The sequence below is a fragment of the Gobio gobio genome (genome assembly GCF_949357685.1).
Source record: "Gobio gobio genome assembly, chromosome: 18".
Lineage (NCBI taxonomy): Eukaryota > Metazoa > Chordata > Actinopteri > Cypriniformes > Gobionidae > Gobio > Gobio gobio.
The window spans coordinates 9,011,675-9,027,285 of NC_137111.1; the positions used below are offsets into that span (position 1 = coordinate 9,011,675).

General features: G+C 38.9%; 1 protein-coding gene across 5 annotated transcripts in view; it reads right to left on the bottom strand.

The window, feature by feature from the left end:
- Positions 1-15,611, bottom strand: part of LOC307142227 (tight junction-associated protein 1-like) — a 191,637-nt gene that overhangs the window by 143,548 nt on the left and 32,478 nt on the right. For 2 of the 5 annotated variants that reach the window (XM_079842903.1, XM_079842901.1), the window contains exon 2: positions 12,315-12,443. The exons of the other annotated variants lie outside the window; for them this stretch is intronic. The gene's annotated coding sequence lies outside the window, so the exon portion shown is untranslated. The remainder of the gene's footprint in view (positions 1-12,314; positions 12,444-15,611) is intronic. 5 annotated transcript variants of the gene reach the window in all.

Here is a 15,611-nt window from a genome sequence, read left to right on the forward strand (position 1 = left end):
GCTAATGAAAATAACCTTACCCCCAATTCCCTTTACCTCTCTTTGTCTCAAATGTGCTGTAGCTGTTAGTAAAGCACAGTACTCTGCAGTTTAACTGAGATCCAGCATTGTTGTGTCTATGAAAGCGTGTCTGTGTGTGGCGACTCTCAGGTTTGCGCCAGCTAATGAAACTGAAGGGGTCTAATTAAATGAGTAACACCCTCTATTAATTTTGATCTTGCTCTTCACACTCACCTGAACAATACAAAGCACTTTAACAGAGCTCTCATCCCCTCTCCAAGCGCTCTCACAACGGTGCTTTATAAGAGCAAAAAAGCCGCACTTCACAAAAACAACACATTCAATGACACGTGTCCCCACATCAACCCAAAAGCACAAATTACATGTTAGAAAAAACTAAACACACACTCTTGAGGGAAAAAAGCAAAAATAGTGAATGCCTTTATTAAAAACGATATTATATTATACTATACAGTGGGATCCTGTTTACACCCAGTATAACTCTTTCCCTGCCAAACACAGAATCAGTTTTTTCTGTTATACGGTAGGGGGCGCTATGACAATGTAACACGCACATAAGCCGCGTTTCCACCGAAATTACCCAGAACAATTTGTACAAGGAACTTTTTTTACAGGAACTTTCCCCCCAGACCTGCTACTGTCTGCGTTTCCACTGCGGTCTAAAGTACCGTAAAGATTAGGCAAATTAGTCCGGTGATGAAGGACTGCGCGCGGCTGCTCCTCCCAGTCAGCGACAGACAGTAATCATTTTTGCGCGACACTATCTGCAACAATAACAAGTATGGAGGAGATACAAGCAGCGCTGCTTTTGCTAGTTATGTATTGGTTTACTAAAGAGGTCATTAACAAAACTGCGGAAAAGAGACGAGCACTGATAATAAAGCGTATTCTGAAAGCTCGTAAAGCTAGATTTAAAATAAGACAACGTGTGTTATTATCAGCTATTACGGACATTGACTGTGCGATTGCTGGGACGAACGTGCGCCATCGGACAGAAAGAGCCGGATTGATATTTACTGAATGCAGAACGAACCTCGCAAAAGACTTTAAAAATGCCGGTTGTCAATAAATGCTGCGTTAGCTCAACCAATCAGCATGTTCAGCACCCAAGTCCCACCCCTGAAAGTTCCCGAACTTTGAAAAAGTACTACCTCGGGAGCAGGGCCATTTGGAGGGGGAAATATTTACCCGGAACTTCATTTAGACCCTGGTTCCTGCGGTCGAAACACATTGAGTACCACCCCAAAGTTCCTAGTTCCTGGGGAAAGTTCCTGCGGTGGAAACGCGGCTATAATGTAATCATATGCATAACGCAATCATCAACATTAAACAGCATATAAATCAAAACTGCCTAGTGTTACTGAATGAAATGTCGACCCAGGACGAGCTATAGGACTGTGACGCATTAGGGGTGTTGATGGACTCTATCCACTCCATCTGTGTTTTGATCATCGTTCTGGATCCGATCCAGATGTAGTCTTTGACAAAAACATGATTTTCTCAGCTTTTTGGTCAAAATGTAGCTTTTGTTTTTTTCAAGCTGAATCTTTTATTGAACATTGGTCTGGGGAGTCTGCTCTGTATTTTTACTGCACAAGAGGTGTGATCAACGGGCATAGTTCAAATGACTCGATGTACGAAATTGGATAGTCCTTCAACCAATCAGACCAACGATCCATCGCATCTCTATCCGGCATTGTGTTAAACCCGCCATAAGCATGCCAGGTGGATAAGCCGGTTTGTGATTGGTCCCCACAAATTTTTAACAGAAGCAGGATAGTACAGAAATATGTACAGGTTTCCAGCCTGAGCTGCAGAGCGAAATCAAATCACCGGCAGATCGGGCTGGGTTTACCCAGTGTAGCTTTTTTTGTGAACCTCACTTATATTCAAGTGTTAATAAAAAAAAGCATGCTTTTCATATAGGCCTACTGCACGTTCAGATATTCAATAAATGCTGTTCTCCATATGTTTTTACGTTGACTCCAGACCGTAGACTGTAAAAAAAGATGAACGACGCACATTCACTCTCTTCCATTGAAGTAAGTGAAGCCACCAGTGTGTAAATATTGGCGCTGACATCTCGAGTCAGCGCAGTAGTGAGCGTGAAGTGGAGCCGCAACATCAAGGTCCCGCCCATAGACTGTTTAATCAATCACACCCTCCTGAACTTTTTGTGAAATAAACAGTTATGTAAATGTAGAAATTAAAGTTAAAGCTCCAACATCTCTCGAGGTTCCCGAAAAAAGTCACTCAGAAAAACTGTCAATCTCAGCTGTCAATCATGACGTCACACCCCCATTTTTATAGCATCAAATAACTCACTAAAACTTATTTGAAGAATGAACACTTGAACTAACATAAGCGTGATAAAAACGACTTCAAATGACAAACCATCTTTGGGAAAAATTAATTTGAAATGTAATTTGATTGTAACAGTTTGTCTATGTCCTATTACATTTCATGGAGAGGGCGGGGTTTATGACCTATACTGGGTCCAGCCACCTGGGGGCGATCGATACACTTACTGTGCGTTCACACCGCAGCCGGCGAGAGCGTCAATATTCGCTCTGGCCGCCCTGCCATCAACGCTGTAGAAAGATTCGTGGACTCGCTGCCGCTCTGACGTAGATCGAATGCTTGGTCTTTTTTAAAACTGTATTTAAAGGGGCTGCAAAGCAAACAATCATGTTGATCTGCATTTGCGCAGACTGAGCACAGGTAGGGTATAACCGTATAAGATAACCTCATGAAATCATTTAAATGTGAAAGTAAAAAAAAAAAAAAAAGGAAAAAAAAAAAAAGATTGATTGAAAGAATTTAACGTGTTTGCTAACGAAATTAACAAATGAAAAGCCATTTGTGTGGTGTGGCTTTTGTGTTCATGGTTAAGTGCTAGTATAATTTCAACACAACGTTACAGTTTATAGGAGACATTTGCTAGCCGTGGTCTTTAATTAACATTAATCTGTGTACACCCTACATTACAATAACTGTCCTGGGTGATGTGGTCAAATCGGTGTTGTTTTGAGCAAATTATTTGCATTCCCGCTGAAAAACAAGCGTTCTGGAGCGAAAATGTCACCCATAAATAATGTTGCGCACCTTCTTATCAAACCCGCCACAGCAACGATCAACCCATCTTCCATTTTTTGCTTGGGAATTAATGTGGTCGGAACCAAAGATTACTGCACTGCGTTCTCTGGAATCATCTCGAACGGAGCACTACTACATTCCCATTGGTTGCCGCCAAACCGTGTCATAGCTCATTACCATAAAGTTGACCAGATTTCAACTCTCCTCGACACCCAAATCGTCCAAGATGCGCCGCGTCTCGCCGGAGCTCGGTGTGAACGCACAGTTAGGCTTCACTTTTCAGGACTCATGTGGTACGCTTGCTCCAGATGCGTTCATGTGTCATTTTCGTAAGCTTTTTTCATCCATCCAAAAGATCTGAAAAGGCCTGTACATTTACCCTCCCCTCAAAGAGATCAGGACAGAAGTGGTTGAAAACGGACAAAAGAGACGTATTAAAACACCAGGTGTAAACGGGTATGTGTCTCCCTCGTCTACTTGTGATCCGATCAAGTGTACACAGGGCCCTAAAGTCTATACACACACTAATGCCAAGTTCAGACTGCACGATTTTCAAACTTGTCGGATCACTCCTCTTTTCACACTGCATGACTATCTGGGCCAGCATTCAGTTGCTGCTGTGTTCACACTGCACGATGGATCGGCTACAGGGGGTTTCACACTGTATGACTGTACAAGAGGAATAATCGGCGAGAGCTCTGTCCCGTCCGCAAATTACGTTTCACAACAAAGCACACGCGAGAAGTGAGAAGGAAACAACGCAAGATCACACGTGCATCAGACAGTTCTCGCGCGAGACTGGAATTTTTATTAAAAATATAGACTGCAGTGCAGAAACTTGCGGTCCAAATTGTCTGTGCGCTGATTTGCAGCAAAAGGGAGAAAAGGAAAAAAGATTATGGAGGAGGAAATGGTTGGGGAGACACAGGGAGCAAGTATTGTGTTCTGCAAAGAGAGTTGGAGGTACATAAATAGTTTTGCAATGTGCTACTGTTGCGGCTGATCAAGCAAATGTTTGTGCTTTGTTTCTGTTTGATATAATTGTAAATATATCTATTAAAATACTGATATTCTGGTCTATAACTCCTCCCCGAACCTCCCGCTGCCCTGTATCTTGCTCTCTCATTGGCTGTCGGTCATCGCCGATGTATTTTTCAGTCAGGAAACAGTTCACACAGCAGGAGTTTGAATCGCAGACAGGCGAGTCTCTCTGATCGCGTCTTTGATCATTCACACTGAGTGATTGTCACTCACGTGCACGAGCATCGATTTGCCTATGATTTCGGGCATTTGTCGGCGATTTCGCAAAACCTGTCGGCGAGTCAAAATCGAGGCTAAAATCGGGCAGTCTGAACTAGGCATAAACCTCCACCACAGTCAGTCGACTGGCAACAGGCATTCCCCGTCTTTAACCATACCTCTGCTTACACGGACTCATCTCAAAGGCTGTTTGCGTTGCACCTCTAACAATTCTCTCCTATTTGAGCCAGCAGGGCTCATGAGTGGGCCGTGCAATTACACAGCAGGGGAAGACATCATAAATAGCTGAGAGACATGGAGCCAATAAGAAAAGAAAAAAATCACTTTCATCAGCTCCAGACCAAACTGCTATTGCATGTGTTGTCTTTATCCATGCCTCAGGAAACAAAGCAGAGGCCGGGAACCAACGGCAACAAAGAGATGGATTCAGATCCAGGGACTAGCGAATGTACTAAATCAGTAGGACTAAAGGTTTTCTAGTTGACTAGTCGTCGTTCTTTTATGCCATTGGTCGACTAGTCGCACGCTTATATTAATTTAACTATTTAAATATATACGGACTCTCATCTCTGCAATATAGTGGATGTGTCAAAATGCATATAAAAGTTAAACATGTCACAAGGTACGGCCAGTATTTAATTTCCACAGTCCTCATGAACACTTGGATATCATAAGCGCCTAATAATTATCTAGGTTAACATTAACGTTAGAGAGAGCGGCCATGTAAAGTGGCTAACATTAAGCTACTAATTACATGTTTCAAATGATAAGCCATAATTGAGGTCGATGAATGATGGGAGAACGTTTCGATTTCTTGCCCGACAATCACCACATGGACCAGCCATGTAATGATCTGTCCGTCGACTGAATGTTTTTTTTTCCTGCGACAAACCGCTTAATTAAAACTTGGTCGACTACACCTCTTCTCGTCGACTAACGTTTAGTCGACTATTTGGGAGCGGCCCTATAAATCAGTGAGCTGATACAGCCTTGCGTCTGAAAGACATGAGAAAAACCGTGTGCATTTGTGTGTGACGTCTTCGATTTGACATCCACGGCACTAACCCTGGCTCCATGAGCCTCAAGTGACATTTCAAGTCCAGTGCTGAGACCTTATAAACGGTGAGGGTAAATCATTGCTCACCAGCTCCTTAACTTATACTGACATTCCACATCTCAAAGTGAGCTTTTCGTTATTCATATTATTCTCAGGGGAGAAAATGATGGGTAAAGAGGGAGGGAGGGAGGGTATGGGAGGCATCTCGAGGAGTAAGTTGCAGCAGTTTTTCGGGTTATAACTACGCAAGGAAAATGAAACGAGGATATAGGCAAAGAAAATCATACACCATCAAACTTCCAAAGGGGCCGCAATTATTTAAAATCAAATAAATAATTACTATATTAAAATAAACTTAAATTGAAATGCTAAAAAAAAAAAAACACTAAATCGCCCAAAACAAAGCAGCTTTGTTATAATTCTTCAAAAGCTGTATAAATTAACAGCAATATATTATGAACCACTTATGAATTAGCCTAGATTAATAAATATCAATAAATAAAAAAACTAGATTAATAAATACAAAACGTATGAATTGTCGAATTGTTTTTTTTTACAGACTCAAAGGCTCAACTGTCAGTACATGATGTTAATGAATACTATACAGTAAAGAGAAGCTACTTTTTTTGCACACATTCACATTAGGGCTTAGACGACAATTTTTATACTACAATAATCATTTTTAGTAGTTGACCAATCACCAGGCCGTGTTTTAGTCTTTATTTTAGATTTATGAATATTTCGAAGTGTTGTCAAAAGTACCAACATCGGTACTGATATTTAAAAAATGTGACACTGAGCTCTGTTGAGCTGAAACGTAAACACCTCTGACTGCCCATTGAGCTCACGCGCTCATCAAATATGCCTGTGATTGGCTACAATGATCAGCGCATCAAAAACACATTGTAAATATACATCATTGACGCTCTTCACAGAGATGCTTGTGTGTGTTGATCATTGTAGCCAATCACAGACATATCCGGTGAGCGCGCGTGAGCACAATGGCCAATCAGAGGTGTTTACGATTCCGCTCAACAGCGCTTAAAAAAGTCACGTTTTTTATATTTCAGTACTTTCAGTAGTTTTTGTCATATTGTTTGTAATTTACATTTTGGCTCATTTAAAAAAAAAAAAAATCTATATGGTAATTATAAAATTACATTTTAAAAAATATGAAATTACTCATTTCATGAAATAAGATTTTGGTCATCCCAACCTGTTCAGAATAGTGGTTAGTGTTAACATGATTGATAATAATGTGATTGTTGCAAACATCTCGAAGTCATTATTTTGGTATCGTGACAACACTATTCTATATAAAAAGTATTTGCTGATATTCTCTTTTTTTTTGTTAGGTTGGTTTACAAATTTGTACCTTTTTACTCTTTTAGTTTTACATTTTGTCAAGGGATTGTTTACATTTATACTTTTTTATAGTACACTACTGAAGGCCAACGTTGCAGGTAAAATTAAATATTTTTAAGTAAAATTGTTGTGATAAATTAGTCGATAGATTAATCAATATAAAAATAGTCGTTAGTGGCAGCCCTATTTTATTTTTTTCAGTTTTAGTTTATTCATTTCCAGTTAATCATTTAAGTGTGCTGTATTCCTCAATTGTAAGTAGCTTTGGATAAAAGTGTCTGCTAAATGAATAAATGTACATGTAATGTAAACGTAAACTGTTTCAACTTAAAATTTCAGTACATCGCCACGGTTACATTTATCATTTTCATTTAGATTAAGTTTTTCAACTAATATTTATATTGTATTTTATTTCAGCTTTATTTCAATTAACAGAAATGTTTTAATAGTTTTAATAACCCTGTAACCAAGTTGATGTACATGACTGAGTTCACACATGGGTTTTTTTCGGTAACTCTTTATTTTAAGGTTGCTTATTAGCATGCATATTACTAGGATATTGGCTGTTTATTAGTACTTATAAAGCACATATTAATGCCTTATTCTGCATGACCATATTCTACATCCCTTAATCCAACACCATACCTAAACTTAAACGCCACAAAATCTTACTAACTATTAATAAGCAGTAAATTAGGAGTTTATTGAGGCAAAAGTCATGGTAAAAGTCATATAGTGAATATGTGTGGCTCATACTAAAGTGACATTTTTTTCTAGTTGACACACCAAACACATTGACTAGCTCTCCTTGACATAGTTATCCCATGTAAAAAAAAAAAAAAAACAACAGGTAGAAATGTGGTATCTGTTCTGTTTGAAAGAACCATATGAGTAATCCGTTATGAAGTGAAAGTGCTCTGCAGTTACAACAGGAAAAATATAGAGCTCTTAAATGTCAAAGTCAGAACTTTGTCTAATTAACATAGCCCACCTGTAATTACATGAGTGACTTTAAAGCTCTGCAGATATGAAAAGGCTTAGAAAGCCAATAAATAGGATTAAAATATATGGATGTCAGAGACATTTGACTATAACACAACAGTTGACATTCTACGTCCCAGCGCCGCCTGATTAACCTGTCTACATGCCAGAGCGCCCGTCATCGGACTTAATCGTTGCACTATATTGCGGTCTGCTGATACATTATAAATGTCAGTTTCGATACCAGACCGCTGACTTTCCAAATTATGCTAATGAGAGATTGAGTATAATGCAGTTTCGATGACTCCTTGTCAAATGACGTGTTCATCGATCGAATATCAAGAACTTTTTACGTTCGTTGTGTGTTCAGATGACCACAACACCTCCTCCACGAGTATATAAAGTAACCACACACAAAGAACACAGCACTCAACCCTGGGAGTTTTTCAGACTTTAGTTTAGGGGAATTTCCAACAAAAAATAGTGGCCTTAATGTAGTAAACCATTTGATATACTTATATTATACATATATGTTGGTGCTTTGTAATTACATTTAAAGTACTTGCATTTAACTGACATTTGTGGTTACATTTAACATTTGTAGTTGCATCCCTAATCATAAAACAACCCCTATATTAGAGTAAATGTGTGAACATGTAGTTACACAGTAGTCTTGTAGATATTTCATGTTAGTACATAGTAGTTAAGGTCACCTAACATAAAGTGTGACCAATAACATTATCTTATATCTTAACCAACAAAACAAAATAATATAACTCTAATGACTCTATATTGGGGGATTATGAAACGGGATCAGGGCTCCAGACTAACTTTTTTCACTAGGAGCACAGTGGCCCCCAACTGAAAATTTTAGGGGCACAACCAGAAATTTTAGGGGCGCACACCGTAAATCAACATGCTAACCAAATCTACTAATGTCCACTGTATTACTAATAGGAGTCGGTATCGTTAAGGTTTTAATGGTATTACTACTCTTACCCATACTGCTTATCGATCCGGTACTTTAACAGTATTCTTAACGGTTCTTTTTATTATACTTTATATATTTTTTTTATTTAAAAAAAAACAAACATTAAAAACATAATTAACATGGCTTTATAATCTGAAAAGTAAAATATCTATAGCAAAAGAAACCGCAAACCGCATCTATTTGTAAATGGACCAGTGTGCAGGCATTCGGAAGGTCTGCTAACATTATTACAGTAAAGAACAAACCTACAAAGAAATCTAATAAAGTAATGAAATGTAAAATAACACTGCATAGTATAAAATCTAAAGTTATTAATTCAAGAGATGTGAATATTTTCTATTTGCCTTTTGTTCGAATCGAATCAATGGCTCAATCGTCAGCAGGTTTATTAGACGCTGCCCCTTTAAGACCGATAGAACTAATAATATCATATTCTCCTATTTCTCCAAACTATTTACGCCCATTTAAGATATAAACTGTTAAAATAACTACTCTCCAATCCGGTCATTTTGACACCGGCTATTTGTTGTTTATTTGATGGTTTAGACGCGCACACAACGCCTAAAATATTAAGTGCCAGTCGGTCCATTTCGCAGCACACACACATAAACCGCCTTGAAGTTGGAAACAGCGTCTCTTGCGCGGATTATTGTGCATTTAATAGCTCTTTTTTATCAAACACATCCCGCAGTTTAGCAACAGTAGAGACTGCAGTTTACAACAATCACTGAATCTGACGTTTAGTTTAGGTTTAGGGAGAAATGACAGCGCAAGGCTGTGAAGGGAAGGATGAGCTCGACGAACACGGCTATAGGAATAGTTTTACCTCATATCATCTTTTTATAATTCTTGGAAGCCAAAATCGAAAATAAAATTAGATTAATATCACAGCACATCCCTAAAGTAAGCAGACTAAACTTTAGTGTAGTTCTCTTGGCCGTCACTCATTAAGCTGACTGTGGTGTGTTCGCTGGAGCTCAACGTGAGAGAGCTCGCTCGATTCTCTTCTGGATTGCGAAGAAGAGCAAAACAATGGTTTAATATTATCTCATATAGAAACGGCTGGCAAAGATAGAATTTGCCAGACATAACGTCTATCAATTATAATTAGTAAGTGTATTTTCTTAATTTCTCCAGTATGACAGCAGGCAAATTTACTGGTCGCACATGTGCGACTGGACGTAAAATTCAGTCGCACACTCTCAAATTTTAGTCGCAAAATGCGACCATTTAGTCGCACTCTGGAGCCCTGGGGATACACTGATATTCTGATTTTGATCATTTTGAAAAAGCCGATAATTATTGTCATGTTATAGCTGATAACATATTAAAAATATTTTGTTTGAATAAATACGTGACACACACCGCCTCCTCTCACTCACTCGTTTCATTCGCTCTGGTTAAATAGTGCTTGTATAGCGCATCATTTTACTAATTCCCGCAGGTTTCGTGCTCGCACCTAAAGCTATATAAGTGGCACACACATTAGGCCGCCTCGCAAACAGCTTGTGAGTTGCAAGTACCAGAATGAGTGGCTTACTGCGCTTAATAGAGCTGGGTATCGTTCAAAAATGTTCGATATCAATACCGATACCAGTTCCTGAACTATACTTTTTTCGATACCATCATTTCTGTTTTAACAAGATTACATTACCTAAAAAAAACCTTTGGTTTTATTTTTTCAGTTTGTTGACTTTTTTTTTTTTTTTTTTTTTTTTTTTAACAGACTCAAAGATTCATATATAGGGTACTGGGGCGGAAAATATGCCACGCGCTCAAGCGCACACTTAAAGCTTGCCGCAAAGCACTGGCAAAGGTAGCCTAATGTTTATAAATGTAAAAATAGCAATGAGACATTAATTTGAATTGTTTATTAATAAACTAGTGTTTTCTGAGTCCGTGTTGGCTGCAAAGATGAAGTTGGCGATGCAGACTCGTCATCTCTGCAGTAGTGAACGCACGCGCACCTATATGCACCTTTCATTAATCAAAGCATTTGTTTTAGATTTGAATTGATTTGTTTAAACGTAGATATTTCGCAATTTCTATAGGTCTACTTCTCATGTCTGTGAGGAAAGTATATGCTGAGTTTCGTTTCATTTATGCGACGCGCTGCAGTTCTTCTTGCAGTTGAATACAGAGAAACTTTCTGCTCTTTAGTTTATTCCATGCTCTGTCAAATGCTTCAGATTTGTTGTGTTTTCGGTCAATTATCTTGTCATGAATTGCATTGCACGCTATTGGCATCGAGCCTGTTGAAATATAGCCACAATTTTTGATCTTTTCCACATCTTTTCCATATATCGCCAGTTCTATCCTTGTGCCGCGCGCGGCTGGTATAAACAGAAGCCTTGACTAGAGTGGATGCGATCAGCTCCGGTTGCGGAGCCGTAAAGCCTTGTTTATACTTTTGTCTGGCTCCGCTGACCGCATTTGCGCCTCGTCCGTTTGGGGAGATGGCCAATAGACTCGAGCACCCACGGAAATGGTCGAGATATATTCATTTTAACCAATAAAAATAAAAGATTGCAGCTTTCAGACATGACTTTCTTCTCATTTTATAGTTAATTTGAAGCCGTTTCTATGGCGTTAAATGTCGGCAGCGCATTATTGTAACGCAAGAGTGTAGCGAATCTCTCCGCTCCCAGGCGGATTTCTTTCACTCTAGCACAAAACTTATTGGACGCATGCCTTCAAATATGGCTCAGCTCTCGCTCAGATTTTACACGTGCACTCAATTTTTGCTCTCACGAATATCTGCTTGCTCTTTCTCTAGAATTGTATACAAAGATAATTTACTAAGCACGCCCAGCACCTACAATGCAATGCATAAATAATGCATACCTGCAATGGGACTTGCCTCATCGTCATGGCAACAGTTCATGGCCAGGTCAGATTACATTTGTTGTCGCTTATTGGAAAATCATACCGCACTTCTCAGACATTCCACAACCCAACAAACGCAGATTGAACATGTTCAATCGGGTGAAAAACTCCCGACCAATGGCAAAAGAGGCTGACAGGGGTAAACGAACCGATTCAACAAACTCCGACAGACTTGTTTGTTGGCGTTTGTCTGTGCGGTGTGAATCGGCCATTACAAAAAAAGGAAAATTGCAATTGGTGCATCTCTAATCCCTAGCCAACCCGAGGGGGTATAAACAGTGAAATAATTAACGGAGTATGGACAAGCGTGAAACAAGGAACAAAATAACCCGGGATTAAGTTAACCAAAATGGATTGGATTAACAATTTTAAGAGTTGAGTCTCGAGTCCTGTTTAAGCCAGATAGAGAGCTCATTACAGCATGCGTTTTGTACACAGCAATTCCAGGGAGTCCAGAGCAGAGCAGGGGAACGTGCGCCGAGATCCCGCAAGGGAGAATGCGAGCGAGAATGAACCGAACTGCCTCGCAAGAGTAGCATAGTGATGCTGATATAACTGCGTGAAGTGCAGAGATGAGCCAAGAATGACAACAGATGGAGACTCCCATGCATGTGTGAAGTCACGTCTCTCTTATATTAGCCTGTCTAACATACAAACCTCAGCGCTTTCCCTCTTCATCTGTCTCTCTGCACCGCTGGGCTCTTCGAAGGAGAAACGATGAGGCAGACACAATCGGTTTCCAGGAGCTACTCAACAGATGTTCCCACAGTCTGCATCTCAAAGACACTGCGAGCAATGAGAGGCGACACAGGACAAGCCATTAGCCTACTAGTTTAATTAGAAAGAGCGCTCAGTGAGCTCTAAGCAAGGCACGGACATATTGAGAATTATTATTCTGAAAGGTAGAAAAGAAAGAGTGTGACGAAAAGGAACGCAAAAGAGAAGACGTGGAATAAACAATAACTCAAACTGTTTTCCAGGTTGACGCACCGGCAGTCAGGAACAAGACAGCTGCAGTATGGTTTGTAAAAAAAAATAGAGTTTCAGGAAAAACTACAGCATACGGTAGCTAGAGACACCGAGGTACATGAAGCGAAGCTGAAAAGAGACCACATCCATTGAAAGGTCCGTTCTAGCTTATCCACTGCAGCTCTCCTCAAGCTAGAAGCCCACTATGTGATTTTCTCCACAGATTTGCAGTTGTTAGCTTCATTTACTTAAACATGCAAAGAACAACAGCGAACATGAAACAAAAAAGTCAACATTAGCAGTCCAATCAACTGAATTACTTGCATTAGGTCAAAGTTAATTAAAAACAACAAATTATCATTATTTACTCGACCACGTCACTCCAAGTCCAAACACATTATTTTTTGTCTGTGGAAAACAAAAAAAAGAAATTTGAAAAGATTCTTTCCCCATTTAAAAAAAAAAACAAAATAAATGCGATTCCTCCACTAAAAACTAGGGCTGAGAAAAAAAGAAAAAAAAATTCTTGAAGAAGATTTGATATTTGGCCATGCTTTATGGAGCTCTGATTCATCATGCGGTTTTACAACCGTTATTATTACGGTATTTATCATTTACGGTAAAGAGCAGATTTAGGTAGTAGGGCTGTAACGTTTTGACCAAAAATAAAAACCTCGATTAATTGAACATTTGACCACGATTACGAATAATGAACTATTATTTTGATTTTTTTTGCCCTCATAAGGTTTTTGAGTAAGTTCCCTGATAAGGTTTGTACTGTAAATATTTTCTACTATTAAAGGTGGATTTTTTTTTCTAATGAAAAAGTGCATTGTGATTTTAAAATACTTGAAGGAAACTTTCAGCAGTTATTGTCTATGGAGCAGATTTCTGTTTGTTGTACATCAGATACAGATAAATTAACACTGTAGGCCTACATTACATTTATTTGAATGCATTAATGAGAGAGTGATTGTGTGTGTGAATTACTCATACTGTCTCTATTCATTATGAAGCTGTGGTTTGTACTTACTTCAAAGGTATTAAAATGTATGCCTATAACGGTTGAGTTTCTAAGCTACTTTAGTGCCTTTACTTTAGTCACAGCTTCTGTCTGAGTGTTCGTTTGTCAAAATATATCAGGCATTAGTTCAACATAATACACATCTGATGGTCGAAACTCGCTTTAATGTTCAAACTGGCAGGGCTTAAACCACATACAAATGACAAAGCTTTGTGAGGACGCAGGTGAAAGATCTGCCTTCAGGGCGCGCGCGTTTGTGTCACAGAAAAAAGCTGAGCACTGAACGGAGAGGTTTTCCGTATTGTTGTTTTTGAATAGTTAACAATCGCTTTAAATGTTGAAACTGCCAAGCCTTTAAACGCATTTACTTGACAAACTTTATGAGCACGAAAGTGAAAGCGGCTTCGGGGCTTGCGCGCGCCGTCTGTGTGTGTGTGTGTGTGTGTGTGTGTGTGTGTGTGTGTGTGTGTGTGTGTGTGTGTGTGTGTGTGTGTGTGTGTGTGTGTGTGTGTGTGTGTGTGTGTGTGTGTGTGTGTGTGTCAGCGCGTAGGCTATAAGAACAGCAATTAACTGACCTGTATAAACTGTGTAAAACATGCAGTTACTATAGTGATTCTGGGCATCTATAAACACAGATAACCGCTCCTGCATCTCTGTGTGCCTTCAAACTGCACTTGATGTGACTGACGGGGCGGAGTCACGTGAAAACCGAAATAATTTGGTTATTTTTCGATTAATCATACAGCCCTGGTAGTTCAACTACATTGGTATATTTACACTATATCACTTGAAATATACAGTAATACACTTTAAAACACACAGTCGGGCACTAATACACTATTCAGTAATAGCAGAAACATTTTTTTAATTAAAATTTAACATGCATTTTTACATTTCAAATTTAGCAGGATATTTTTTACAACTTATGTATGGCATGGACCAAAATTTAGTTTTTTTTCTTCATACAAAATAAGGTGCTCATGCAATATGTGACAGGAAATCTGTAAGGTTAAAACAGACAAGGTGTTGTTATTAGGAGATACCAACCTTCACGGTTCTACCATTGGAGGCATAATGGTCAACTTAAATCAGTGTTTCCCAAGCACTAGTGTGCCGTTGAAAATTGTCAAACTCCAAAACAGAAGTACAAATAAATGCTACAAATAAGAATATATCACTGATGTCTAGCCAAAACTTTGCATCTCTATATTTAGTTATTTTTGTTTTATAAAGATTAATGCTATTGGTCATCCTTTACGTCCGATAAAAAGAATTTAAAAGAGGTTGAGACTAAACCTCGTAACTCCATTGGCTCCTCAAACTGTCAAATAAACCTCAAAACTCCACACCGCCTCCAATTTGAATGTGCTGCACACACGCACAGTCTGGAGATTGCTTGTTTGCAATTTGCTCAAGAAACACTATATCCATAAAGGCTAATGTTTTTTGTATTTGAAGAGTGGAGAAGTCTATACCGTTTTAAATATCCTGTGCATAGCGCTTCATCTTTTATATCATGAGATTTTGATCAAGAGATATCAACTACAAGAAAAACAGAGCCCTGGTCAGTCCTAAAATCCCTGGTCATAACACCAATTACACATCAGGTGTTTTTCACCAACGGTTAACCAAACATTCATACAAGACGTTAACAGGTAATGTTTGCGTGAATACGTGAAGACATTTTCACTTGTTTTGCCTGTAGCTCGTACTCAGCCCGTGTGCATTCCGACTCATTTTGCCACCATGGGTCACATATATCGGTCATTCGCTGGTCAACAAAATGTTAATATTATAATGACACGTACAAGTGTCTGACCATAGCTATATAAAGCCACAATACCAACTTTGACAACACTGTTTTAATTAAAAACGAGGTTTACGCCCAACAGCATCAGTAAGTAGTAGTGGTTTTATCATCATTACCAACATCATATAACTAGTAACTACCTGTATAACCT